Source organism: Phyllobates terribilis, unplaced genomic scaffold (genome assembly GCF_046119375.1).
Source record: "Phyllobates terribilis strain yellow unplaced genomic scaffold, ASM4611937v1 Scaffold_3__8_contigs__length_932513732, whole genome shotgun sequence".
Classification (NCBI taxonomy): domain Eukaryota; kingdom Metazoa; phylum Chordata; class Amphibia; order Anura; family Dendrobatidae; genus Phyllobates; species Phyllobates terribilis.
This window is the reverse complement of record NW_027362763.1, coordinates 887,514,218-887,540,546: the sequence shown is the minus strand read 5'-3', so window position 1 is coordinate 887,540,546 and position 26,329 is coordinate 887,514,218.

The window sequence follows — 26,329 nt, the reverse complement described above, 5'->3', positions numbered from 1 at the left end:
CACCAGCACAACAGGGACTTGGTGCTCCTGGATGCGCAACACACATGAGTGCCTTCTTGCTGCACTACCTGCAACATGACCCTCGAATTGTGAGAATTAGAAATAATCCTGACTACTGGGTTGCCACACTGTTAGATCCCCGGTACAAAAGTAAATTTGCAGAAATTATTCCTGCCATAGAAAGGGATGCACGCATGCAGGAGTATCAGCAGAGACTGTTGCAGAATCTTACATGTGCTTTTCCACAAAATACCAGTGGTGCACGTAGTGAATCTCACAGTTCCAACTTGCCAACCGTGGGACCGTCAAGTGTTCAGCACTCAAACCGTAACAGAACCACAGTATCTGCTGGTAACATCAATTTTGCGGAATCATTTCACCACTTTTTTAGCCCATCCTTTGCAAGGCCACAGGAGACAAGAAGTCTGACACATAGTCAACGCCTAGAGACGATGGTACAGGAGTATCTCCAAGTAAACATTGAAGCCACGACTGTGTCACTGGACCCTTGCTCTTTTTGGGCTTCCAATCTGGATAAATGGCCGGAGCTAGCCACTTACGCCTTGGAGATCTTGTCATGCCCCGCAGCCAGCGTTCTGTCTGAACGTGTGTTCAGCGCTGCTGGTGGTGTGCTGACAGATAAGCGCACGCGGCTCTCCACTGATAATGTAGACAGACTCACGTTCATAAAGATGAACAAATCATGGATCCGAAACGACTTTTCTACCCCTGTGTCATCCTGGGGAGAGTAAAAGCTTGATGATTGGTTAAAATCACCCTACCAACCGTTTTAAGCTTTCAAATTACTAATCATGTTTATCTGTATCTTGGCTGGAAAATAATTTGGGCTTTGTAGCAGTGTGCAGCACTGATTCTATTAGGCCATCTATAATAAGCTCCACCAGATTTAAAATTACTAATCATGTTTATCTGTATCTTGACTGGAAAATAATTTGGGCTTTGTAGCAGTGTGCAGCACTGATCCTATTAGGCAATCTATACTAAAGCTTCACCAGATTTAAAATTAATAATAATTTTTAGCTGCATCTAGCCCGGAAAATAATTTTGGGGCTCCGAGATGCGCAAGACACATAAGTGCCTTCTTGCTGCACTACCTGCAGCATGACCCTCATATTGTCAGAATTCGAAGTAATCATGACTACTGGGTTGCCACACTCTTAGATCCCCCAAACTTTTCGATCAACCTTTTCATTTTAATAAAGACCAAAAAAATGGTCATTTTTGAAATTATAAGCATTAGCAGGTTGTTAGAAACTGAAATCAAACAGTTTTCAACTCAAAACTTTATTCTAGGTGATGTTACATTTTCACATAGGACCCCTTGTTCGAAAGGAGCTTCTGAACTCTCTCGTCCATTGAATTTGTCAGGTTTTGGATGGTTTCTGCTTCAATTGTTTTGCATGAGGACAGAATACCCTCCCAGAGCTGTTGCTTAGATGTGAACTGCCTCCCGCCATCATAGACACTCCTTTTAATGATGCTCCAAAGGTTCTGAATGGGGTAGAGGTCAGGGGAGCATGGGGGTCACACCATAAGTTTGTCCCCTTTTATGCCCATATCAGCCAGAGATGCAGATGTTTTATGTGCAGCATGAGATGGTGCATTATCATGCAGAAAAATGATCTTGCTGTGAAATACACGGTTCTTCTTCTTGAACCATGGCAGGAAGTGCTGTTTGAGAAAATCCACACACATTATGGAGTTCATCTTTAGCGCCTTCAGGGATCCTAAAGGGGCCGACAATCTCTCTCCCCATGATTCCAGCCCAAAACATTACTCCACCTCCTCCTTGTTGGCGCTGTAGCCGTGTTTGCGTGGGGTGTCCATCAACCAGCCATCCTCCACTCCATCCATCTGGACCATCGAGCGCTGCACGGCACTCATCCATGAACAAAACAGTTTTGAAATCAGTCTTCATGTAATGTTTGGCCCACTGGAGCCGTTTCTGCTTGTGTGAAGTGGATAGAGGAGGTCGACAGGATGGCGTATGCACAGCTGCAAACCTCTGAAGGACCCTGCATCTTGTTGTTCGGGGGACGTTGGAGGCACAAGCAGCTTCAAAAACTTGTCTGCTGCTATGACAAGGCTTTTTTGCCGCTGCTCTTTCAACCTGACGTAATTGCCTGTAGGAAAGAGTCCTCAATTTGCCCTTATCAGCACGCACACGTGTGTACTGTGAATCAGCTACATACTTCTTGATGGCCAAGACACTTCATCCTGATCATTGCACAATGTTGATTGTAGTCATGCCTTGACCTAAACACTCCACAATTTGTTGCTTCTCAGCAGCCGACACATCCTTTTTCTTTCCCATTTTGGCAGAAAATGTAGGCTGCTTAATAATGTGAGACAGCCTTCTTAAGTAGTCTTGCCTTTCATTGGACACACCTGCCAAACTAATTAGCACAGGTGTCTGCAATTGCTTACAGTGATATAAAGAGCCCTGACACACATCACCATCAATGAGTTTAACTGACAAACAAACAAATTCTTCCCTTATCACTCCTAAACACTTTTTGCATAATAATTTGGAACACAGTGTACATGTGCTTTTCCACAAAACACCAGTGGTTCACGTAGTGAATCTTACAGTTCTAACTTGCCAACCGTGGTCTGTATGGAGTTGTTCAATAAAGGGCCCAAAATTAAGATAACATAGATGGGAGAGGTCTCTATGAATAGGAATTCCTAAGTATTTGATACCCTGTGAGGGCCAGGCAAAGGGAAAGTTGGACTGGATGGAATCCTATATGGATTTGGGGAGGGAGACATCGAGGGCCTCAGACTTCGCTGCATTGATTTTAAAATTTGACCATGTAACAAAGTGATCTATTTCAGCCATAACAGCATGGATGGATGTATGTGATTGAGTGATATATACTAGGTAGTGTTGAGCATTCCGATACTGAAATATCGGGTATCGGCCGATATTCGCGGTATCGGAATTCCGATACTTAATTCCGATACTTTTACAATATCGTATACCGGAATCGGAAGTTCCCATAATGCAATGAGACATTTTCATTTTATTCAGCCAATGAGGATCCTAAGAAGTGTGGGCACATCCTGTTAGGCATGTAGGCATCTTAACTAATGGCATGGCTGTGATTGGCTGCTGAAATGATGTCATGATGCACTATAAAAGCCACCGCCGCCATTTTGAGCTCACTCTGCTGTGAATTCAGTTAGGGATAGGACGCTGTTGTTCTGAGGGACAGTTTTAGCTACCTATTTGCTCTATACTGCTTTACCCAAGCTACTTTCTAAATCACTGTGCCTTGCAGTGCTAGTGCACAGTTCCCTGTGCTGTTCACCGCTGTCTGCAAGGTCTGTGTGTGTGAGTGCAGCTCACCCTGTAGTGTGTGCTTCAGCCAAGTCTGGTTGTAGTGCACTCAGTGTGTGTCACTGCCTCATACATTGTCCTTTTTTGCCAATTCATAATTTTTCCTGATATCTCCTATTAGTGTGGTGGTTCCATCTGTATTCAGCTAAATTGGTTCCAAACACACTATATAGGAGTAGATAGAGACATTTTTTTCCGTCTTGCAGCACTAGTGCACAGTGCTCTGCATCTGTACTGTTCACCGCTGTCTGCAAGGTCTGGTGTGTGAGTGCAGCTCACCCTGTAGTGTGTGCTTCAACCCCGTCTGGTTGTAGTGCACTCAGTGTGTGTCACTGCCTCATACATTGTCGTTTTTTGCCAATTCATAATTTTTCCTGATATCTCCTATTAGTGTGGTGGTTCCATCTGTATTCAGCTAAATTGGTTCCAAACACACTATATAGGAGTAGATAGAGAAATTTTTTTCCGTCTTGCAGCGCTAGTGCACAGTGCTCTGCATCTGTACTGTTCACCGCTGTCTGCAAGGTCTGGTGTGTGAGTGCAGCTCACCCTGTAGTGTGTGCTTCAACCCCGTCTGGTTGTAGTGCACTCAGTGTGTGTCACTGCCTCATACATTGTCGTTTTTTGCCAATTCATAATTTTTCCTGATATCTCCTATTAGTGTGGTGGTTCCATCCGTATTCAGCTAAATTGGTTCCAAACACACTATATAGGAGTAGATAGAGAAATTTTTTTGGTCTTGCAGCGCTAGTGCACAGTGCTCTGCATCTGTACTGTTCACCGCTGTCTGCAAGGTCTGGTGTGTGAGTGCAGCTCACCCTGTAGTGTGTGCTTCAACCCCGTCTGGTTGTAGTGCACTCAGTGTGTGTCACTGCCTCATACATTGTCCTTTATTGCCAATTCATAATTTTTCCTGATATCTCCTATTAGTGTGGTGGTTCCATCCGTATTCAGCTAAATTGATTCCAAACACACTATATAGGAGTAGATAGAGGAGCCTTTCTGCAGCCTTGGGCCCTGCAGCCCCAGCCAGATTAGTATTAGCCTATTTTTTGCAGCCTCATCTATTGCATTGTAGGTTACCTTCCTACATTGTAATAGCTACAAAAAGTTTGTGATACTATCGTTATTACATCTTTAGGCACATCCAGTGTCTTTTTGTGACAAAAAAAAACCTAAATAAAGTTCACCAAACACTCCACTTTACAGTTGTGTAGGCCACATTAGCTCATATTAAAGTCTAGTCCACACTTTATAAAATTAGTGTTTCTTATACCTGTTAGCAGCTGTTCAGGAATAAGCACACTAAGCCCTTAGTACTTTTCTGCCTATCTTTATCAGTCTACCAAGATGAAGAAGGCAGGGAGTAAGGCATGTGGTCGTGGGCGTGGAGTTTCTGCAGGGAGAGGACGTGAGGATTCTGTGCCTGCAGGGAGAGGACATGGGGATTCTGTGCCTGCTGCGGGCACCAGTGACTCAGCATCCCCCAGTTTTACCAGGGAACAGTCCTTTATGCGCAGCTTTGTAGGAGCTAGCCGTACCCCACTGCTGCGCGAGGACCAAATTGAAGCCGTTGTCGGATGGATGGCAGCTAACGCATCGACTTCAATTAGTTCCAGATCCTCTCAGGTCCTGAGCACTGAAGAGCACCCATCTGTCTCTTCACCACCTGCCAAATTGCCCAGGCAGTCAGAGAGCCCTGGACAGGAGCCATCTCTACTTCTGTTCTCTGAATCTCTTGGCTTGGAAAGAGGGGGCCAGCCAAGCAGAATTCGAGAATTTGAAGAAGAGGTAGTATGCAGTGATGCGCAACCGTTTTGTCTCTCTGAATCTGAAGAGGCGGGTGGGCCAGTGCCTATGGTCAGCAGCACACCTCAGTACGCATCTGATGATGAGACTCAGGTGCCACTTTCTGGTGCGTACTGTGCTGTCGAGACTACCCAGGAGAAGCAGTTGTTTGAAGAGGGTGGTGTAGATGATGAGGTCCTTGACCCATCATGGCGTGAGGGACAGGAAGGTGGTGGGAGCAGCTCTGAGGAAGAGATTCCCCGAACGGCCCAAAAAGGAGGGAGAGGGAGGGGGCAGACTTGGTTGCCTGTAGCCTCCACTTCGGCACCCATTAGGAGCATGGCTCTTCCAAAATCCAAAGCGGGCGCTCCCAAGACTTGCAGTGCCTGGTCCTTTTTTGACACAGTTGCAGATGACATTTGCTTTGTCAAATGCAAGCTGTGTAATCAGAAGGTGAAAAGAGGGAAAAGTGTCAGCAACCTCAATACCACAAATATGTGGAAACATGTGCGGACCAAGCACGTGGTGGAGTTACACAAACACACTGAAGACCTAGGCCAACCTACAGCGCCACCTACCACCTCTTCAGCTCGTGTTGTAGCCTCTTCCTCCAGCTCACACACAGCTGGTTCGGCTTCCTCACAGGATCGCCATGGAAGAATCTCTGGCACTGTTGTACAGAGACACAGTGTAATTCCACCCACAGCACCACTTTCCCAGTCATCCTCACACTCCCAGGCCAGTCTACAGCCATCGTTAGCACAGGCATGGGAGAAAAGGCGCCCATACTCGGCAAACCACCCCCGAGCACAGGCTCTGAATGCTGGCATTGCTAAACTACTGGCCCTTGAAATGCTATCATTCAGGCTGGTGGAGACTGACACATTCCGTAACTTTATGGCATTGGCAGTCCCACAATACAACGTGCCCAGCCACTTTTATTTCAGCAGGCAAGCCGTCCCTGCCCTGCAACATCATGTGGAGGGAAAAATTAAACATGCGCTACAAAACGCCGTCAGTAGCAAGGTCCACCTGACCACTGATGCGTGGACCAGTAAGCATGGACAGGGACGATACCTTTCCCTCACTGCCCATTGGGTAAATGTTGTGGAGCCGGGTACAGATCTTGAGAGTGGCGCTGTACGTGTTCTGCCAACTCCAAGGATTGCAGGAATCCAGTCTGTACACATTGACTCCTCCTCATACTCCAGTTCCTCTGAATCAGCGCTGCAGGAGCCGTCACGGTCTACCTCCACATCGACCCGTGAACGGTTACCTGTTATGATGACCGATATGAGCACAGCCGTGGCCAAACGTCAACAGGCCGTATTAAAATTAATTTCTTTGGGGAATCGAAGCCACACAGCGCAGGAGCTCTGGAATGCCATCAAGCAGCAGAGTGACGTGTGGTTTGTGCCAGCGAATCTCCAGCCAGGCATGGTATTGTGTGACAATGGCCGAAATCTGGTGGCAGCTCTGGGCCTAGGCAACCTCACTCACATCCCATGTCTGGCACATGTGCTCAACTTGGTCGTGCAGAGTTTTTTGAGGGACTATCCGGATCTTGATGCACTGCTTCACAAGGTCCGCATAGAGTGCGCTCACTTGCGGCGTTCCAGCAATGCAAGATCACGCATTGCAGCTCTGCAGCGCCGATTATGTCTTCCGGAACATCGCATCATATGTGACCTACCCACCAGGTGGAATTCAACGTTACATATGTTGGAGAGGTTGTGTGAGCAGCAGGCAGCAGTAATGGAGCACCAGCTGCAGCAGGCGCAAACAAGTCGCAGTGCGCCCCATTCACACTTCACCACCACTGAGTGGGCCTCTATGAAGGACATTTGCCACGTTTTGCGTGCCTTCGATTATTCCACGCGGATGGCGAGTGCAGATGATGCACTAGTCAGCATGACTATCCCCCTTATCTGCCTGCTTGAAAAAACACTGCAAGCACTAAGGGACAAGGTTTTGGAAGAGGTGGAGGATGAGGAGTCACAAATGCCATCTGCTTCTCTACAGTCTGCGCAACGTGGTTCCTCACAAAGGCCTAGGCAGGGGACACTTTGTGAGGAGGATGAGGAGGAGTCAATGGATGAGGAAGACATCTGTCCAGAGGAGGGAGGTACACAATGCTCTAGTAGTCAGTATCTAGAGCGAGGGTGGGGTGATGCAGAGCAGGCAGAGATCACGCCTCAAGCAGGGGACAGCGTTTCTTGGCCAGTTGGCAGTCTGCAGCACATGGTTGATTTCATGCTGCAGTGCCTGAGAAACGACCGCCGCATCGCCCACATTCTCAACACGGCTGATTATTGGGTGTCCACCCTCCTAGATCCTCGCTACCGGGACAACTTACAAAGCCTCATAACACCGTTGAACCGGGAGCGTAAAATGCGGGAGTACCAAGACGCACTGGTGCATTCCATCATGTTCTCCATTCCAACCGAGAGCAGTGCTGCTAGTGCTTTACAAAGCAGCTCAGTGCGTCGAGGCAGTGGAGGAAGCTCTGCACAAAGAGGGAGCAGAAGCAGCGCCTCAGCACAAGGCAAGACCAGTATGGCCGAAATGTGGCAAAGTTTTGTGTCCCCGCCGCCACAAATGTCTACACCATCACAGACGGCTCCAGTCAGCAGGAGGCAACGTTTCCGTCAGATGGTGACAGACTACATGTCTTGCCCTCTTAGTGTACTCCCAGACGGCTCTTCTCCCTTCAAGTTTTGGGTCTGTAAGCTGGATACATGGCCAGAGCTTAGTCAGTATGCACTGGAGGTGCTAGCTTGCCCTGCTGCTAGTGTATTATCGGAACGCGTCTTTAGTGCCGCAGGTGGTGTACTAACAGACCGTCGCATGCGACTATCCTCCGATAACGTTGACCGGCTTACTTTTCTCAAAATGAACAAGGCCTGGATCTCTCATGAATTTGCCAGTCCTCTTCCAGAATAAATAATTGGTTGGCAACAGTATCCAGGTCTCCTGTTCTGTTCATGTTTCTACCACCTGAACTGTAATCCCTGAGCTCCAACACCGCCAGTTGGCGCTCGGAAGTGCCGTCTGCACAGTCAACACTTGCTGCCGTGTTATTGGGGTTCAGTAACGTCAGCTGTTCCCCTGCTGTGCGGACGGCAATTTCTCCTGCTCTGTCCACATCCACTGTACTACTGATTTAAAACCTCCTCCAAATACACCTCTGGCTCCTCTGTTTTCAGTATTATCCCTGAGCTCCAACACCGCCAGTTGGCGCTCGGAAGTGCCGTCTGCACAGTCAACACTTGCTACCATGTTATTGGGGTTCAGTAACGTCAGCTGTTCCCCTGCTGTGCGGACGGCAATTTCTTCTGCTCTGTCCACATTCTCACTACTACAGATTTTAAAGTTGCTCCAATTACACCTCTGGCTCCTCTGTTTTCATTCTTATCCCTGGGCTCCAACACCGCCAGTTGGCGCTCGGAAGTGCCGTCTGCACAGTCAACACTTGCTGCGGTGTTATTGGGGTTCGGTAACGTCAGCTGTTCCCCTGCTGTGTTCACGGCAATTTCTCCTGCTCTGTCCATATTCACTGTGCTACTTATTTAAAACTTGCTCCAATTACACCTCTGGCTCCTCCATTTTTAGTATTTACCCTGGGCTCCAATACCGCTAGTTGCTGCTCAGAAGTGCCGTCTGCACAGTCAACGCTTGCTCCAGTGTTATTGGGGTTCAGTAACGTCAGCTGATCCCCAGCTGTGTGTCCGGCAAATTCTCCTGCTTTGTCCACATCCACTGTACTACGGATTTAAAACCTCCTCCAAATACACCTCTGGCTCCTCTGTTTTTAGTATTTACCCTGGGCTCCAGCACCGCCAGCTGGTTCTCGGCAGTTCCATTGGCTCTTGTACCTTCTGCTACCCATCCGGGTTCCAGTACCGTCAGCTGGTCCTCGGTAGTTCCATTTGCTCTTGTATCTTCTGCTACCCATCCGGGTTCCAGTACCGTCAGCTGGTTCTCGGCAGTGTCTTTGGCACGGGTACTCCCTCCTGCCCAGCCTAGTTCCAGCACGCCAGCTGTTTCCGGGTAGTGTCAACGTCACTTTGCCTCCAATGCGTTGTCCTGTCGTGTTGCGGTCGGGTTAGCCGACTCTATGGTGCCTGCAGTTTAGGTGACTCCTATGTGGGCTGCGGGATCTGGCAATGAAGGCTGGTTCCATAGTGCCAATAGGACAAGCACCCCCTGTAGGACTGTGGGTTTTGGTAACTGCGGCCGGCTCGCGGCCTTGAACTTTTTTTTACATGGGTACCTTCTGCTACCCATCCGGGTTCCACCGTCAGCTGGTTCTCGGCAGTGCCTTTGGATTAGGTGCCTCCTTCTCGGTATCCAAGTTCCACCAATGTCTGCTGGTCCTTGGTAGTGCTTTCTGGCACAGGTACCTCCTGCTTAGTAACCGAGTTCCAGTAACATCAGCTGGTCCTCGGTAGTTCCATTGGCTCTTGTACCTTCTGCTACCCATCCGGGTTCCAGTACCATCAGCTGGTCCTCGGTAGTTCCATTTGCTCTTGTATCTTCTGCTACCCATCCGGGTTCCAGTACCGTCAGCTGGTTCTCGGCAGTGTCTTTGGCACGGGTACTCCCTCCTGCCCAGCCTGGTTCCAGCACGCCAGCTGTTTCCGGGTAGTGTCAACGTCACTTTGCCTCCAATGCGTTGTCCTGTCGTGTTGCGGTCGGTTTAGCCAACTCTATGGTGCCTGCAGTTTAGGTGACTCCTATGTGGGCTGCGGGATCTGGCAATGAAGGCTGGTTCCATAGTGCCAATAGGACAAGCACCCCCTGTAGGACTGTGGGTTTTTGTAACTGCGGCCGGCTCGCGGCCTTGAACTTTTTTTTACATGGGTACCTTCTGCTACCCATCCGGGTTCCAGTACCGTCAGCTGGTTCTCGGCAGTGCCTTTGGATTAGGTGCCTCCTTCTCGGTATCCAAGTTCCACCAACGTCTGCTGGTCCTTGGTAGTGCTTTCTGGCACAGGTACCTCCTGCTTAGTAACCGAGTTCCAGTAACATCAGCTGGTCCTCGGTAGTTCCATTGGCTCTTGTACCTTCTGCTACCCATCCGGGTTCCAGTACCGTCAGCTGGTCCTCGGTAGTTCCATTTGCTCTTGTATCTTCTGCTACCCATCCGGGTTCCAGTACCGTCAGCTGGTTCTCGGCAGTGTCTTTGGCACGGGTACTCCCTCCTGCCCAGCCTGGTTCCAGCACGCCAGCTGTTTCCGGGTAGTGTCAACGTCACTTTGCCTCCAATGCGTTGTCCTGTCGTGTTGCGGTCGGGTTAGCCGACTCTATGGTGCCTGCAGTTTAGGTGACTCCTATGTGGGCTGCGGGATCTGGCAATGAAGGCTGGTTCCATAGTGCCAATAGGACAAGCACCCCCTGTAGGACTGTGGGTTTTGGTAACTGCGGCCGGCTCGCGGCCTTGAACTTTTTTTTACATGGGTACCTTCTGCTACCCATCCGGGTTCCAGTACCGTCAGCTGGTTCTCGGCAGTGCCTTTGGATTAGGTGCCTCCTTCTCGGTATCCAAGTTCCACCAACGTCTGCTGGTCCTTGGTAGTGCTTTCTGGCACAGGTACCGCCTGCTTAGTAACCGAGTTCCAGTAACATCAGCTGGTCCTCGGTAGTTCCATTGGCTCTTGTACCTTCTGCTACCCATCCGGGTTCCAGTACCGTCAGCTGGTCCTCGGTAGTTCCATTTGCTCTTGTATCTTCTGCTACCCATCCGGGTTCCAGTACCGTCAGCTGGTTCTCGGCAGTGTCTTTGGCACGGGTACTCCCTCCTGCCCAGCCTGGTTCCAGCACGCCAGCTGTTTCCGGGTAGTGTCAACGTCACTTTGCCTCCAATGCGTTGTCCTGTCGTGTTGCGGTCGGGTTAGCCGACTCTATGGTGCCTGCAGTTTAGGTGACTCCTATGTGGGCTGCGGGATCTGGCAATGAAGGCTGGTTCCATAGTGCCAATAGGACAAGCACCCCCTGTAGGACTGTGGGTTTTGGTAACTGCGGCCGGCTCGCGGCCTTGAACTTTTTTTTACATGGGTACCTTCTGCTACCCATCCGGGTTCCAGTACCGTCAGCTGGTTCTCGGCAGTGCCTTTGGATTAGGTGCCTCCTTCTCGGTATCCAAGTTCCACCAACGTCTGCTGGTCCTTGGTAGTGCTTTCTGGCACAGGTACCTCCTGCTTAGTAACCGAGTTCCAGTAACATCAGCTGGTCCTCGGTAGTTCCATTGGCTCTTGTACCTTCTGCTACCCATCCGGGTTCCAGTACCGTCAGCTGGTCCTCGGTAGTTCCTCAGCTTTCTTGTACCTTCTGCTACATTTCCAAGTTCAAGCTTTTTGAAATGGTTCTTGGTAATCACTCTGGATCTCCCTGACGAGGACCCTGAAGACGAGGACCCTGAAGACCAACCCTAAGAAGACGAGGACCCCGAAGACAATGACCCTGAAGACGAGGACCCTGAAGACCACCCCGAAGAAGACGAGGACCCTGAAGACCACCCCGAAGAAGACGAGGACCCTGAAGACCACCCCGAAGAAGACGAGGACCCTGAAGACGAGGACCCAGAAGACCAACCCGAAGAAGACGAGGACCCCGAAGACGAGGACCCCCGAAGACGACGACCCTGAAGACCACCCCGAAGAAGACCAAGAAGATGACCCTGAAGAAGTTGACCAAGAAGACAAAGAAGAGAAGACAAGCACCAAGATACAGAAGAACAAGAGACAGAAAACCAAGAAGCAGAAATACAAGAAGCTGCAGAACAAAAAGCGGAAGAACATTAAGCATAAGACTAAAAATCAGAGCAAAAGATAATATCTAAATTATAAGCAGAAGATGACTAAGCAGTGTATGGGGGTGAGTCCGTTCCTCCTCATGGTGCCCCTGGAAAAGACCTGCTGCTGCAGGCCAAACTGAACGCGGACAAATCCTGTTGTAAATCTTTTGTGACGGGCAGAACGAAAGGTGTAATGTCCAACCTTTTATAGATAACAACTACAGGAATGCCTGTCACAAATAAGAATATGATGAAGAAGAAGAATATGAAGAAGATGAAGAAGTAGAATATGAAGAATGTAAAAAAAAGAATAATACGAAGAAGGTGAAGAAGAAGAAGGTGAAGAAGAAGTGGATGAAAAAGATGCTGAGGATGATGAAGGAGAAAGTGTGGGAGAAGTAAAAAAGAAGGTGAAGAGCATGGAAGTAGTGAAACATAAATATCTGCCAAAATATAAAAATACTTAACATAGTTAATATTTCCGTAACTCAGAACATAATAAAAAAATAGTAATTCCTGCTATTCCATTTGACTGGGCTAAACCTCTATGCCTTTATTGTCTCCCCCACCTCCCCCAATACATTCTACATTATTCTTAGTTGTTTTCCTTCATGTAGAAATAACCTACAAGGAAAGAAAGGGTTTATTTTAATTCCGATATTTATGTCCCATTGACTTGCATTGGTTTCCGGTATCGGAATCGGCGATATCCGATACTTTTTCGGTATCGGTCCGATCCAATCCGATCCGATATTTCCCGATATCGGAAGGTATCGCTCAACACTAATACTAGGACATCATCAGCAAATAGAGAGCACTTGTAGTCGGTGCCTCCCACCTCAATCCACCTAATATTGGGGTTATGGCGAATTGATGAGAGCAGGTGCTCCGTCACTAGGATGTATAAGAGAGGGGACAGAGAACATCCCTGCCTTGTCCCATTGGTGATTGTGAAAGGTGATGAAAATGTTCTGACGCACCCCCTGGGCCTTGGGACACCCGGAGCCGGACCCTTTTTGGTGGATGCTGGTGGTTGTAGTCTCCGTGGCGGCAACCTAGTTCCGTGGCTCAGGGCGGTCAAACCAGTGGCGGAACTATTTATGTGGTTTTGATGTTTAAATGTCCGACTACGCCACCCGTGGATTGCGGTCAGAGTGAACCGCCGCTCCAGGGCAGACCGCTGAGGCTGGTGTTGTGGGTGCAGCAGAGCGTAGCATAACTCCCCACGGGAGGAGTATAGCCTCAGGGCAGTGTATGCGGAGGATGGGGGTGATGGTGCAGGGCAGCAGCAGTAATGACACGGAGTCAGTGATGCAGTCCAGGGCCTTTACTCACAGTTCTTATTATCCAGACCACGTCTGCAGGTAACGGCTGCCCACGTCGTACTGTGCTCACCAGGTGAGGGGCTCAGACAACTCCCAGATAACTTTGGAGTGCTTCACAGGACCCCCTTTGTGTGTCCTTTGTCTGGCCTTTCTTACCAACCCTTCTGTCCGGCTGCCTCGGGCCTCCTCTTGGTAAACTTGGCGCCAGTTTCCCTGACCCTATGTGGTGCCTTCCTAGCGGGTGTAGCGAGGGGCTGCGCCACATAAAATGTCACAGCCTCCGGTTTCTAGCTGAGGGTCGTTTCCTGCCTCCACTAGTTTCGGGGACCGGTCTCCCCCTTTGGCCTGACCCCTCCACGCAGGTGGATTCGGGCGTGCGGTGGCGACTCGTCCGTCCGCACCCCTGAGATCCCTTCGTTCCTCGTTCCTGGAGCCTTCTCCGCTCCTCTTCCTTCCTTCTCCCTCTTCCAGGCCTGGGCCTCTGTTACTAGGCCCGCCTCCGGAGCAGAGCTCATGCAGAGCCCCTGCTCCCTGCCACTTCTGCTCAGACTTCTCTGCACTGAACTAAGATGGTGCCCACCTTTTATACTCCCTTCTCAATGCACCCAGGAACTGCTTCCTCCCTGCTCCTGCACTACAGGGTTCCCCTTCCTCAGTGTTCCCTCCCCCCACTCCAGCCAGGGACTGGGACTGTCGTGCCCATCTCAGGGGCATATTGGTCGCCCTGCCCCACGGCAATGTGGTGTAATGCATGCAGGTGTCGGGTCCTGATCCACACTACATCCTTACCTGAGAGTGAGATATCACACCTCTGGGTGAGGTGCAATACCTCTGTAGCAGCCGAGCCCTCAGGGTGCTACAGTTCCATTTATCTTCAGCCTAGGTGACGTATTGCGATACAGGGCCGTGATTTTGGCTATAAAAGGGTCCCCTAGACCCCTACCCCAAGCTTTTTAAGAGAATCATATATGGCGTGCCAGGAGACTCTATGGAATGCTTTCTCAGCATCCAACGAGAGTATCTAATTACAAATTTTTAACTGCATCTAGCCCAGGAAATACTTTGTGCCTAGTAGCAGGGTCTGCTAGTCAGCGGATTATCCCGGCTGTTAAGCAAGCTACAGCACCTGTAGTTTGGACACTTAATTTTTTCAAAGGAAATGCTTCGGGACCACGGGATACTCAGTGAAGAGCATCAGGAGGCACCCCAAGGCATAGGGGCTCGGACTGACAGTAGGATGCCTTGCGGTGGACAGCCGAGCTCGATCCTTATAAAAGCTTTTTAACTGCAGCAGCTTTAGTGGACGCTACTGGAGCTGGAATTACGCGGCTGCTGGCATGAGACTTGCCCTCCAATAGATCCTTGTAAATGTATTTAAAGTGTATTTATTCAAATTAGAGAGACAATTTAAATTAAAAAGCTTAGAGCTGCCTCCACCACAGGGGGGCTCGCTCGACCCACCAGCGGACAGGCACCAGTATTGGGAGAGGGGGGCTGGCCGTCAGGGTTCACCGCAGCTCTGGCACAAACCCGGCGACACGGAGGTGGCACGGGCAGGAGCGGACTGAACGTGTCGGATTCTCACTTTTTGGATTTTAGAAGGGCATGACATGCCTATATCTGTGTCTCCCCCTCCTTTTACTCCTCCACCTCTTTTCTTTTCGCATGACTATATGTACTTGTCACTTTTCCATGTGTTAGTTGTGTCTTCTGAGCAGTTTGTCAGCTTTTGGACACCTTTGAAGGTGTTTTCTATGTGTTTCTATGTGTTTTTGTTTGCCTGCCATTGGTTTTAACGGTGTTCGAAGGTGTTCGACGAACAGTTCGACGAACAGTTCGGCTAACACACGGGTGTTCGACGAACCGAACCGAACTCGAACACTACGGGGGTGGCTCAACACTACATGTGACCAGACTTGTCCATCAGCCTCCTATGATTGAAAAACTGATTTTCCATGTGCAGGACCAGTCACATGCCCCTCAATCTACTGTGTTTTAACAATAAGAGTTCAGTGCAGTCTATTAATAGGAAGGCTGAAATAACAAGAACAGGAGGAGAATTTGTAGTAATTACAACATCAATAAGAGCCATAGAAGCATTTCCCCAACACATTTAGTAAAGTGAAGATAAATTGGACGACCCCTTTAAAAGAATAAGACTAAGCTTCTGAAGCATGCACAACCAATGGACATGATTGGTGCAAAAACACCCTTTCATTTGATTTATTTTTTAACATGAGTAGTTTGTAAATACTGCTGATTAAAGATAAATGAAATGTGTAATGATTCTCTGTCAATATAGGATACAAATAGTAAAACCAATTGACAAGAATTTTCTGTTTAATAAAAAACTATTTTGAAGCTTTTAAAGTGCATCTTAATGGATAGTGCTTTTTATAAGCTAAGCTAACAATGCAATCCTATGTGGTTCTGAGGCAGCAATGCTCATAAGCGCACTAGAATTAGGGGGAATAAAAATAACCATATTGTTATTTAAATAATGACAGTAGAGCTGTGGCCTGGTATAAATAATTGCTGATCTAAAGGTTTATTGATATGAAAGAAACATTAACTTTAATTATAAGAATAAGCATTTTACTAATAATACAATAAAGTCTGAAGCGATATGCCTTTAGAGGATATAAAACTTTGAAGTCAGCTTTACTCTTGATTAATTCATGGCTGCAGAGTCATCATTTTTTAGACATTGTTTGCCTGCCTTTAAGCATAGCGAGTTCTACGTATCCTTCTGGTTATGCTGGCCATTCTTGTTTCAATTTTCACATTTTAATATAATTAAATACTATATTGGTGCTTTACATTTCATACTTATGAAAATCTGTACAGAACATACATAGTCAACATGTTTATAAGGCATGTATAGAATATATTTAAAAGGGGTTTTCAGTAGTTATAATTGATAGGTCACCAATATAAGATTGATAGGGGTACATCACTCACCACTAGAGATGAGTGAATATTTCAATATTTGGTTCGGATTACGATCACTGAATTTGCAATATTCCCCGAATATTTGTCGAACATAGCCGAACGCCATTGGATTCTATTGGGGGCAAAACCAAACGCATACACAACTCATTCAAATGGGCCCAAAAGCTGCCAAAACACATCAAATTAGGGGCAGACACCAGGAAAGTGGCATCAATTGACCCAGAGTACAATTAGTATAATTATTATTATTTATTATTATAGCAGCATTTATTCCATGACGCTTTACATGTGAAAAGATGTCACCAACTGGTACAAGAGGAGAGAAGACCATGCCTGTGATGGCGCACAAACTATCTACAAGGGATGGGTGAGGGTACAGTAAGTGAGGGTACAGCTGGTCATGCAGCGGTATGGTGGAGCGAGGGTTACTGCAGATTGTACGCTTGTCAGAAGAAGTGGGTCTTCCGCTTCCTTTTGAAGGTTTCCACGGTAGGCGAGAGTCTGATGTGTTGTGGCACAGAGTTCCACAGTGGGGGAGATGCACGGGACAAATCTTGTATGCGATTGTGGCAAGAAGAGATAAGAGGGAAGTAGAAAAGGAAATCTTGTAAGGATGGGAGGTTGCGCACAGGTAATTATAGGGAGACTAGGTCACAGATATATGGAGGAGACAGGTTTTCGATGGCTTGGTATGCCAAAGTTAGGCTTTTCAACTGGAGTCTCTGAAACGGGGAGCCAGCATAGGGATTGACAGGGGGGAGAAGTCGGGAAATAGTGGGGTGACAGGTGGATTAGTTGGCTAGCACAGTTTAGGATAGATTGGAGGGGTGTGAGAGTGGTAGAAGGGAGGCCACAGAGCAGGAGCTTGCAGTAGTCGAGGCGGGAGATGATGTGGGCGTGCACAATTGTATTTGCAGATTCTTCTTTGAGGAATGTGTGGATCCGGGAAATTTTTTTTACTTGGAGTCGATATATTCCTCAGTTGTCCCTCAGAGTTCAGTTGTCCCTACACCAGTCCTTGGAACGCAAGCACAACTACGCTGCTACCCACATGCAACAATACTAAACTAGCACATTTTTCGACTGCTTGCACTAGAAATTTTGCCTTTTAAGCTCGTGGAGGTGGAAGCTTTCTGCAATCTCATGGCGGCGGCTGTCCCTTGGTACTCGGTCCCCAGCTACCACTATTTCTCCCTATGTGCCGTCCCCGCCTTGTACAAGCACGGGTCCCAGAACATTACCCATACCCTCACCAACGCAGTTAGTGGGAAGGACCACCTAACCACAGACACGTGGACAAGTGCTTGTGGCCAGGGACGGTACATCTCACTGATGGCACACTGGGTTACTGGGTTAATATTGTGGAAGCCAGGACCCAGTCGGACCCTGTGATAGAACACATCCTCCCAACACAGAGGATTGCGGGCCCTGGGTCAATCAAGCTTCAACACAATGTTCACAAGGTTGACAGCATCAGTGGTCGGTTTCCTAGACAACGAGCAAACTGCTTCATAATGATAGGCCACCATCTCCTTAGTTTGCTGGTTGTCACAAATAATATAGAGATTCGTGGTGTCTCTGGTTATGCTGTAATTTAAATGTAGTTTTTTCATTTTGGTCCAGCAAGGGTTAATGTTAGTCTCTTGCTGGCAGCCTTTTGTTAGTGGTCAGCTGATGTTGGTTGGTGCCACTCCCACCTCCCTTTAAATAGCCACATGACCCATCAGCTGACCGCCGGTTATAGTTCATTCTATGCAGACCTCTTTGAAGGAGCCAGTCTCTGGAGAAGCTGTGGTGTTCGATGCTATTGCAGCGGTGAAGTTTTCTGTTGGAGAGATAAGTGTATTTTATGTTGTTATCTTCCCATTGTTTTTCTTCCCTTCCTTGTGTTGTCCTATTGTAGTGGTAAGACTAGTGTCTCGCTGGCCTGCACACTAGCCAGGTTAAGTACAGGGCCAGCAAGAGCTTAGGCATGTGATTGCGCACGGGGAGAGGTGTCCCTTTCCTTGTTCCCTACCACTGTGGCCCTCCTACCCCCTCTATCTCCCATTGCATCCATGTGTTGTGCCATCCGCCGGATATCCCCTTGTCATTCCATGACACTGATACTTTTCTGTGGGAATTAGCTTGTCTCCAACCAGCCAGAAAAACCCAGTGAATTATGGCACGCCATTGTTTGGTATTAGCGCCCAGTACCAGAAGCGAAGCCATCCACAATTTCCATATTTCAGGAATTTTATTTGGTACACTGGCTGCCCAAACATTAGTTTCTCACAAAGGAGCTGAAGACACTGAGTGGCAGTAGGTGCAAGTTTCTCCAGCATGACCTGTTTGTTAAATATCAGAGGGAGAACAGAATCGGGCTTTACCAAGGTGCCAGATTGCAGATCTTAACTGTTATAGATTACTGGAACCAGTCCACAGTAAAAAAGCAGCCATTGAGTGTCCAGGACCCTTCACGTAAACTTTTCTTAACCAGGGCTGCTTCTCGGCAGGGTTGGATGGGCCCACCAGAGACCTGGAGAATCCTCCGGTGGGCCCTGGCTTCTCCTTCTGGAGAGTTCATAGTGCAAACCTTGCAGCTGCTATGGGGCTCTTGAGTGGGGGAGAAAGGTGGGCCCCCAGAATCAAATCCTCTGGTGTGCCCAATATTCTTCAGTCTGACACTGCTTCTTGGTGAGAGTTTTTTTTCACCACAGCCATATTCTTTAGGTCGGTGAAAGGACTGGCATAGAGGGAAACCATATCTACTCCGACTGTCATTTCTCCCAGGAAGTCCTCTAATGCAGCTTGTTCCATAAGCAATGGCAGCCCATCCAACATCAGCTCAAACTTCTCGGTGGTGCTTTGACACACAAAGATCTTTACACCTTGAATTTCATGACAACAGAGTTGGCCAATGCCCTGATCTGCAATGCGTTTTGAGAAATAACGCGCATAAGCAAAGCCACGGTTTAGGTCACTGAAGGTCATCATTAAGCGAAACTCATACAGTTTTCCCACAGACTGAAAGAGGGGTATCAAGACTTCCAAGACGGCCAAGACGTCCCTGTCCTCATCAAGAGGACGACTGTCCATGTTCTCCTCCTTCTCCTCCTCCTTCTCCTCCTCATTATCACTCAATCCATATTGAGATGAGGCTGGGCTGTGTAGCATCACCCTGTATAGTTCCTTGCTCAACCTGCACAATGCCTCCTCTTTAATTGTGATTAGCGAGCATTTCAGTAGACAGAGAAGCGGGATGGTGACGCTAATTATGGCGTCATTGCAGCTGTTATAGCAGAAGATGATGTCCCTCAAGTTTAAAGGCCCCATCTATGCTATAGAAATCTGACAGTTACTTTAGTTCAAAACACCAGCTAAATGTTCCTTCCTTGTATCAATAGAGACTAACGTGTCCTTGCTAACCATCAGAATGTATCTGATTAAATGTGTCTAATCAAATGTGTCCGATTAAATGTTTCAACACAAGCACGAGAATAGAAATCAGTCTTTGTTTGCTAAATTGTATAATCGGACCATAAATGGTAAATCCGTTTCCTGCCTTCAGGGTGTATATAAACCCTATGCTTTGTAATAAAGTTAGAGCTTGTTTGACACATACATCCTGTCCTGTGTCTCATTCTCTCCGATATCGTAATCCAAAGATAGAAGACCCAGAAAGCAGTGATGTTAGCTGGCGCCCGAACAGGGACCTTGAGTTAATCTACCCAGGGGTGCTCGACCGGTCCGAGACGTGGGACGAGTGAAGCTCTCTGTTGGTGATATATACAGCGCTGAGGTAAGAATAACTGTTATATTCTACCTAATTATATCACTACATAGAAGAGACTCCCTCACCCCCGAGTGGTCAGCTCCCCAGGTAATTCACAGATTGTTGTCTGGCTCAGGTCCCTTTGAACCAGTAGAATCCCCTCAGATAAATTGTCAGTCCTGCCTTCTATCCTTTGGAAAAATTTAAGATTGAAAAATTAGGAGACGGATGTTACAGACTGACAAAAACCGGAATGACAGATTTTCCTCCCTGTCCGCTCCCGACGTCACTCCCACCCCAGTACCAGAATTCTCAGGAACCCAATTGCTGGGTTTGCCCCAGATGTGGACAGCAGAACCCCTTGACAGTAGACATCTGTGTGGCATGTGGAGGACCAAGACCCCACCCAGCTAGACTATTCCCAATGAGAACGGTAGTTGTGCCAGGAGCACCGGGTGCAGCAGCAGCAGCAGCAGCAGTAGGGGACGCAGTTGTTCCAGGTCAAGAAGCCCGTACAATGTTAATGTATAGACCATGGAGTCTTATTCGCAGCAGCGTTGGTAAAGGCATGTAAAGACAGACAGGCAGAGAGGCAGGTTACACTAGAAGACCGGGTTCAAGGTAAGGAAGAAGACCCCAAAGATTACTTTTGGGCATTAAGGAGAACTTGGTCAGAAATGGGATTTATTCCCGAAAATAAGACTAGTGAGAGGGTATTAGCAAGTGCTTTCATGAATGGACTAAAGAAGGAGATTGCAGAGAAGGTAAAAGCAAGTAGACCAGACTGGAGATCAGTGAAAGCAGAGGATTTGGCTAGAATAGCCCAGGGGGCACAGCATGACATAGCGCAGGCAAAGAGAGCTGCCAGAGTACACATAGTAGAGACTACCCCTAGAAACAACAGAGACAAAGGACGGACTGCAGGAGGGGGACAGAGACTATGTTACGGATGTAAAAAGCCAGGATATTTTAGAAAGGACTGTAGGACCAACCCGTATCCAAATCCTCAGAGTACGGGTCCTCCAGCCGACCAAACAACACCCCCATAGGATGAGGGTAGCTTGCACATGAACCCCCTCATCTCCTTACCCCCAACTCCCAGTTGTATAGTGCAGGTGAACCTACCAGGGGGACATGAAATCGATTTCCAAGTAGATACGGGGGCCGACAATTCAGTAATTACACAAGGTGATTGGCCATACACTGACATTGATTTTTCACATCATGTCATTGCCACCCCCTTCAATTCCCCGTCTGTCCTGCTCCCTGTCACCAAGAGAATTCCCCTGCAAATTCAAGGAGCTACTGTACATAGCCAGCTCATGGTATCGCCCCGAGGCCAATGTAATCTTTTGGGAAATGATATGTTGTCCCAATTACAAGCACATATTGAATATCATCCCGATGGCACTGTCACCATGACCCCAGGTTTAAAACCAAGTACCCTTTGCAAAATTATGTCACTAGATATTGCCAGGATAGAAGAGACAAATGAGTTTCCCCCGATATTGGAGCTGCTGTGCCACATGATTTTTGGGCCTCAGACAAAACAGATGTTGGTAGGTTAAGAGTTCAACCAGTAATGGTAAAATTAAAACCAGGAGCAATCTTACCTCGATAGAGGCAGTATCCCCTTAGCTCGGCTCAGGAGAATGCCATAGCCCAACAAGTCCAAAAATTACTACACAGGGGAGTTCTAGTAAAAACCCAGTCCCCTTGCAATACTCCCCTGTTCCCAGTAAAGAAAAATAGCGTGCCAGGTAGTGTTGAGCCACCCCCGTAGTGTTCGAGTTCGGTTCGGTTCGTCGAACACCCGTGTGTTCGCCAAACTGTTCGTCGAACTGTTCGTCGAACACCTTCGAACACCGTTAAAACCAATGGCAGGCAAACAAAAACACATAGAAACACATAGAAAACACCATCAAAGGTGTCCAAAAGCTGACAAACTGCTCAGAAGACATAACTAACACATGGAAAAGTGACAAGTACATATAGTCATGCAAAAAGAAAAGAGGTGGAGGAGTAAAAAGAGGGGGAGACACAGATATAGGCATGTCATGCCCTTTTAAAATCCAAAAAGTGAGAAGCCGACACGGCCAGTCCGTTCCTGCCCGTGCCACCTCCGTGTCGCCGGGTTTGTGCCAGAGCCGCGGTGGACCCTGACGGCCAGCCCCCCTCTCCCAATACTGGTGCCTGTCCGCTGGTGGGTCGAGCGAGCCCCCATGTGGTGGAGGCTGCTCTAAGCTTTTTAATTTAAATTGTCTCTCTAATTTGAATTAATACACTTTAAATCCTTTTACAAGGATCTATTGGAGGGCAAGCCTCATGCCAGCAGCCGCGTAATTCCAGCTCCAGTAGCGTCCACTAAAGCTGCTGCAGTTAAAAAGCTTTTATAAGGATCGAGCTCGGCTGTCCACCGCAAGGCATCCTACTGCCAGTCCCAGCCCCTATGCCTTGGGGTGCCTCCTGATGCTCTTCACTGAGTATCCCGTGGTCCCGAAGCATTTCCTTTGAAAAAATTAAGTGTCCAAACTACAGGTGGTGTAGCTTGCTTAACAGCCGGGATAATCCGCTGACTAGCAGACACTGCTACTAGGCACAAAGTATTTCCTTGGCTAGATGCAGTTAAAAATTTATAATTAGATACTCTCGTTGGATGCTGAGAAAGCATTCCATAGAGTCTCCTGGCACGCCATATATTATTCTCTTAAAAAGCTTGGGGTGGGGGGTCTAGGGGACCCTTTTATAGCCAAAATCACGGCCCTGTATCACAATACGTCACCTAGGCTGAAGATAAATGGAACTGTAGCACCCTGAGGGCTAGGTTGCTACAGAGGTATTGCACCTCACCCAGAGGTGTGATATCTCACTCTCAGGTAAGGATGGAGTGTGGATCAGGACCCGACACCTGCATACATTACACCACATTGCCGTGGGGCAGGGCGACCAATATGCCCCTGAGATGGGCACGACAGTCCCAGTCCCTGGCTGGAGTGGGGGGAGGGAACACTGAGGAAGGGGAACCCTGTAGTGCAGGAGCAGGGAGGAAGCAGTTCCTGGGTGCATTGAGAAGGGAGTATAAAAGGTGGGCACCATCTTAGTTCAGTGCAGAGAAGTCTGAGCAGAAGTGACAGGGAGCAGGGGCTCTGCATGAGCTCTGCTCCGGAGGCGGGCCTAGTAACAGAGGCCCAGGCCTGGAAGAGGGAGAAGGAAGGAAGAGGAGCGGAGAAGGTTCCAGGAACGAGGAACGAAGGGATCCCCGAGGTGCGGACGGGCGAGTCGCCACCGCACGCCCGAATCCACCTGCGTGGAGGGGTCAGGCCAAAGGGGGAGACCGGTCCCCGAAACTAGTGGAGGCGGGAAACGACCCTCAGCTAGAAACCGGAGGCTGTGACATTTTATGTGGCGCAGCCCCTTGCTACACCCGCTAGGAAGGCACCACATAGGGTCAGGGAAACTGGTGCCAAGTTTACCAATTGGAGGCCCGAGGCAGCCGGACAGAAGGGTTGGTAAGAAAGGCCAGACAAAGGACACACAAAGGGGGTCCTGTGAAGCGCTCCAAAGCTATCTGGGAGTTGTCTGAGCCCCTCACCTGGTGAGCACAGTACGACGTGGGCAGCCGTTACCTGCAGAAGTGGTCTGGATAATAAGAACTGTGAGTAAAGGCCCTGGACTGCATCACTGACTCCGTGTCGTTACTGCTGCTGCCCTGCACCATCACCCCCATCCTCTGCATACACTGCCCTGAGGCTATACTCCTCCCGTGGGGAGTTATGCTACGCTCTGCTGCACCCACAACACCAGCCTCAGTGGTCTGCCCTGCAGCGGCGGTTCACTCTGACCCCAATCCACGGGTGGCGTAGTCGGACGTTTAAACATCAAAACCACATAAATAGTTCCGCCACTGGTTTGACCGCCCTGAGCCATGGAAACGGGTCACCGCCACGGAGACTACAACCACCAGCATCCACCAAAAAGGGTCCGGCTCCGGGTGTCCTAAGGCCCAGGGGGCGTGTCAGAACATTTTCATCACCTTTCATAATCACCAATGGGACAAGGCAGGGATGTCCTCTGTCCCCTCTCTTATACATCCTAGTGACGGAGCACCTGCTCTCATCAATTCGCCATAACCCCAATATTTGGTGTATTGAGGTGGGAGGCACCGAGTACAAGTACTCTCTATTTGCTGATGATGTCCTAGTATATATCACTCAATCACATATATCCATCCCTGCTGTTATGGCTGAAATAAATCACTTTGTTACATGGTCAAATTTTAAAATCAATGCAGCGAAGTCTGAGGCCCTCGATGTCTCCCTCCCCAAATCCATACAGGATTCCATCCAGTCCAACTTTCCCTTTGCCTGGCCCTCACAGGGTATCAAATACTTAGGAATTCCTATTCATAGAGACCTCTCCTGTCTATGTTATCTTAATTTTGGGCCCTTTATTGAACAACTCCATACAGACCACGGTTGGCAAGTTAGAACTGTAAGATTCACTACGTGAACCACTGATGTTTTGTGGAAAAGCACATGTACACTGTGTTCCAAATTATTATGCAAAAAGTGTTTAGGAGTGACAAGGGAAGAATTTGTTTGTTTGTCAGTTAAACTCATTGATGGTGATGTGTGTCAGGGCTCTTTATATCACTGTAAGCAATTGCAGACTCCTGTGCTAATAAGTTTGGCAGGTGTGTCCAATGAAAGGCAAGACTACTTAAGAAGGCTGTCCCACATTATTAAGCAGCCTATATTTTCTGCCAAAATGGGAAATAAAAAGGATGTGTCGGCTGCTGAGAAGCAACAAATTGTGGAGTGTTTAGGTCAAGGCATGACTACAATCAACATTGTGCGATTATCAGGATGAAGTGTCTTGGCAATCAAGAAGTATGTAGCTGATTCACAGTACACACGTGTGTGTGCTGATAAGGGCAAATTGAGGACTCTTTCCTACAGGCAATTACGTCAGGTTAAAAGAGCAGCAGCAAAAAAGCCTTGTCATAGCAGCAGACAAGTTTTTAAAGCTGCTGGTGCCTCCAACGTCCCCCGAACAACAAGATGCAGGGTCCTTCAGATGTTTGCAGCTGTGCGTACGCCATCCTGTCGACCTCCTCTATCCACTGCACACAAGCAGAAACGGCTCCAGTGGGCCAAACAATACATGAAGACTGATTTCAAAACTGTTTTATTCACGGATGAGTGCCGTGCAACGCTCGATGGTCCAGATGGATGGAGTGGAGGATGGCTGGTTGATGGACACCCCACGCAAACACGGCTACAGCGCCAACAAGGAGGAGGTGGAGTAATGTTTTGGGCTGGAATCATGGGGAGAGAGATTGTCGGCCCCTTTAGGATCCCTGAAGGGGTAAAGATGAACTCCATAATGTATGTGGAGTTTCTCAAACAGCACTTCCTGCCATGGTTCAAGAAGAAGAAGAGTGTATTCCACAGCAAGATCATTTTCATGCATGATAATGCACCGTCTCATGCTGCACATAACACATCTGCATCTCTGGCTGATATGGGCATAAAAGGGGATAAACTTATGGTGTGACCCCCATGCTCCCCTGACCTCTACCCCATTCAGAACCTCTGGAGCATCATCAAAAGGAGTGTCTATGATGGCGGGAGGCAGTTCACATCTAAGCAACAGCTCTGGGAGGGTATTCTGTCCTCATGCAAAACAATTGAAGTAGAAACCATCCAAAACCTGACAAATTCAATGGACGAGAGAGTTCAGAAGCTCCTTTCGAACAAGGGGTCCTATGTGCAAATGTAACATCACCTAGAATAAAGTTTTGAGTTGAAAACTGTTTCATTTCAGTTTCTAATAATGTGCTAATGCTTATAATTTCAAAAATGACCTTTTTTTTGGTCTTTATTAAAATGAAAAGGTTGATCGAAAAGTGTGGGGGATCTAAGAGTGTGGCAACCCAGTAGTCAGGATTAGTGTTGAGCGAACATGCTCGACACTGCTCGGTACTCGCCCGAGCATCACGCTACTCGGGATGTTCGGCGAGCACCGAGCATTTCCGGGTTACTCGGGCGGGAGCTCGGGTCACTGCCCTGCATGTTTGGCGCTCTTTACAGAGCCAATGAACATGCAGGGATTGCCAGCCAGTCACTGTAATGCTGCAGCTATGTTGGTTGTGGGCATTACAGTGATTGGCTGGCCGCACAGCGTCACCTCGAGTATTTAAAACGGGGCGCCGCCATCTTGGACACAGTCTCTCCGGATTAGACAGTGTAGGGACAGCGCTGCTGATTTAGGGCGAGATATAAACTGCAAAATAGTTAGTGTATGGTCTGTAAAGGCTGTCAGAACAAACAAACAGTCCTTTTCAGGAC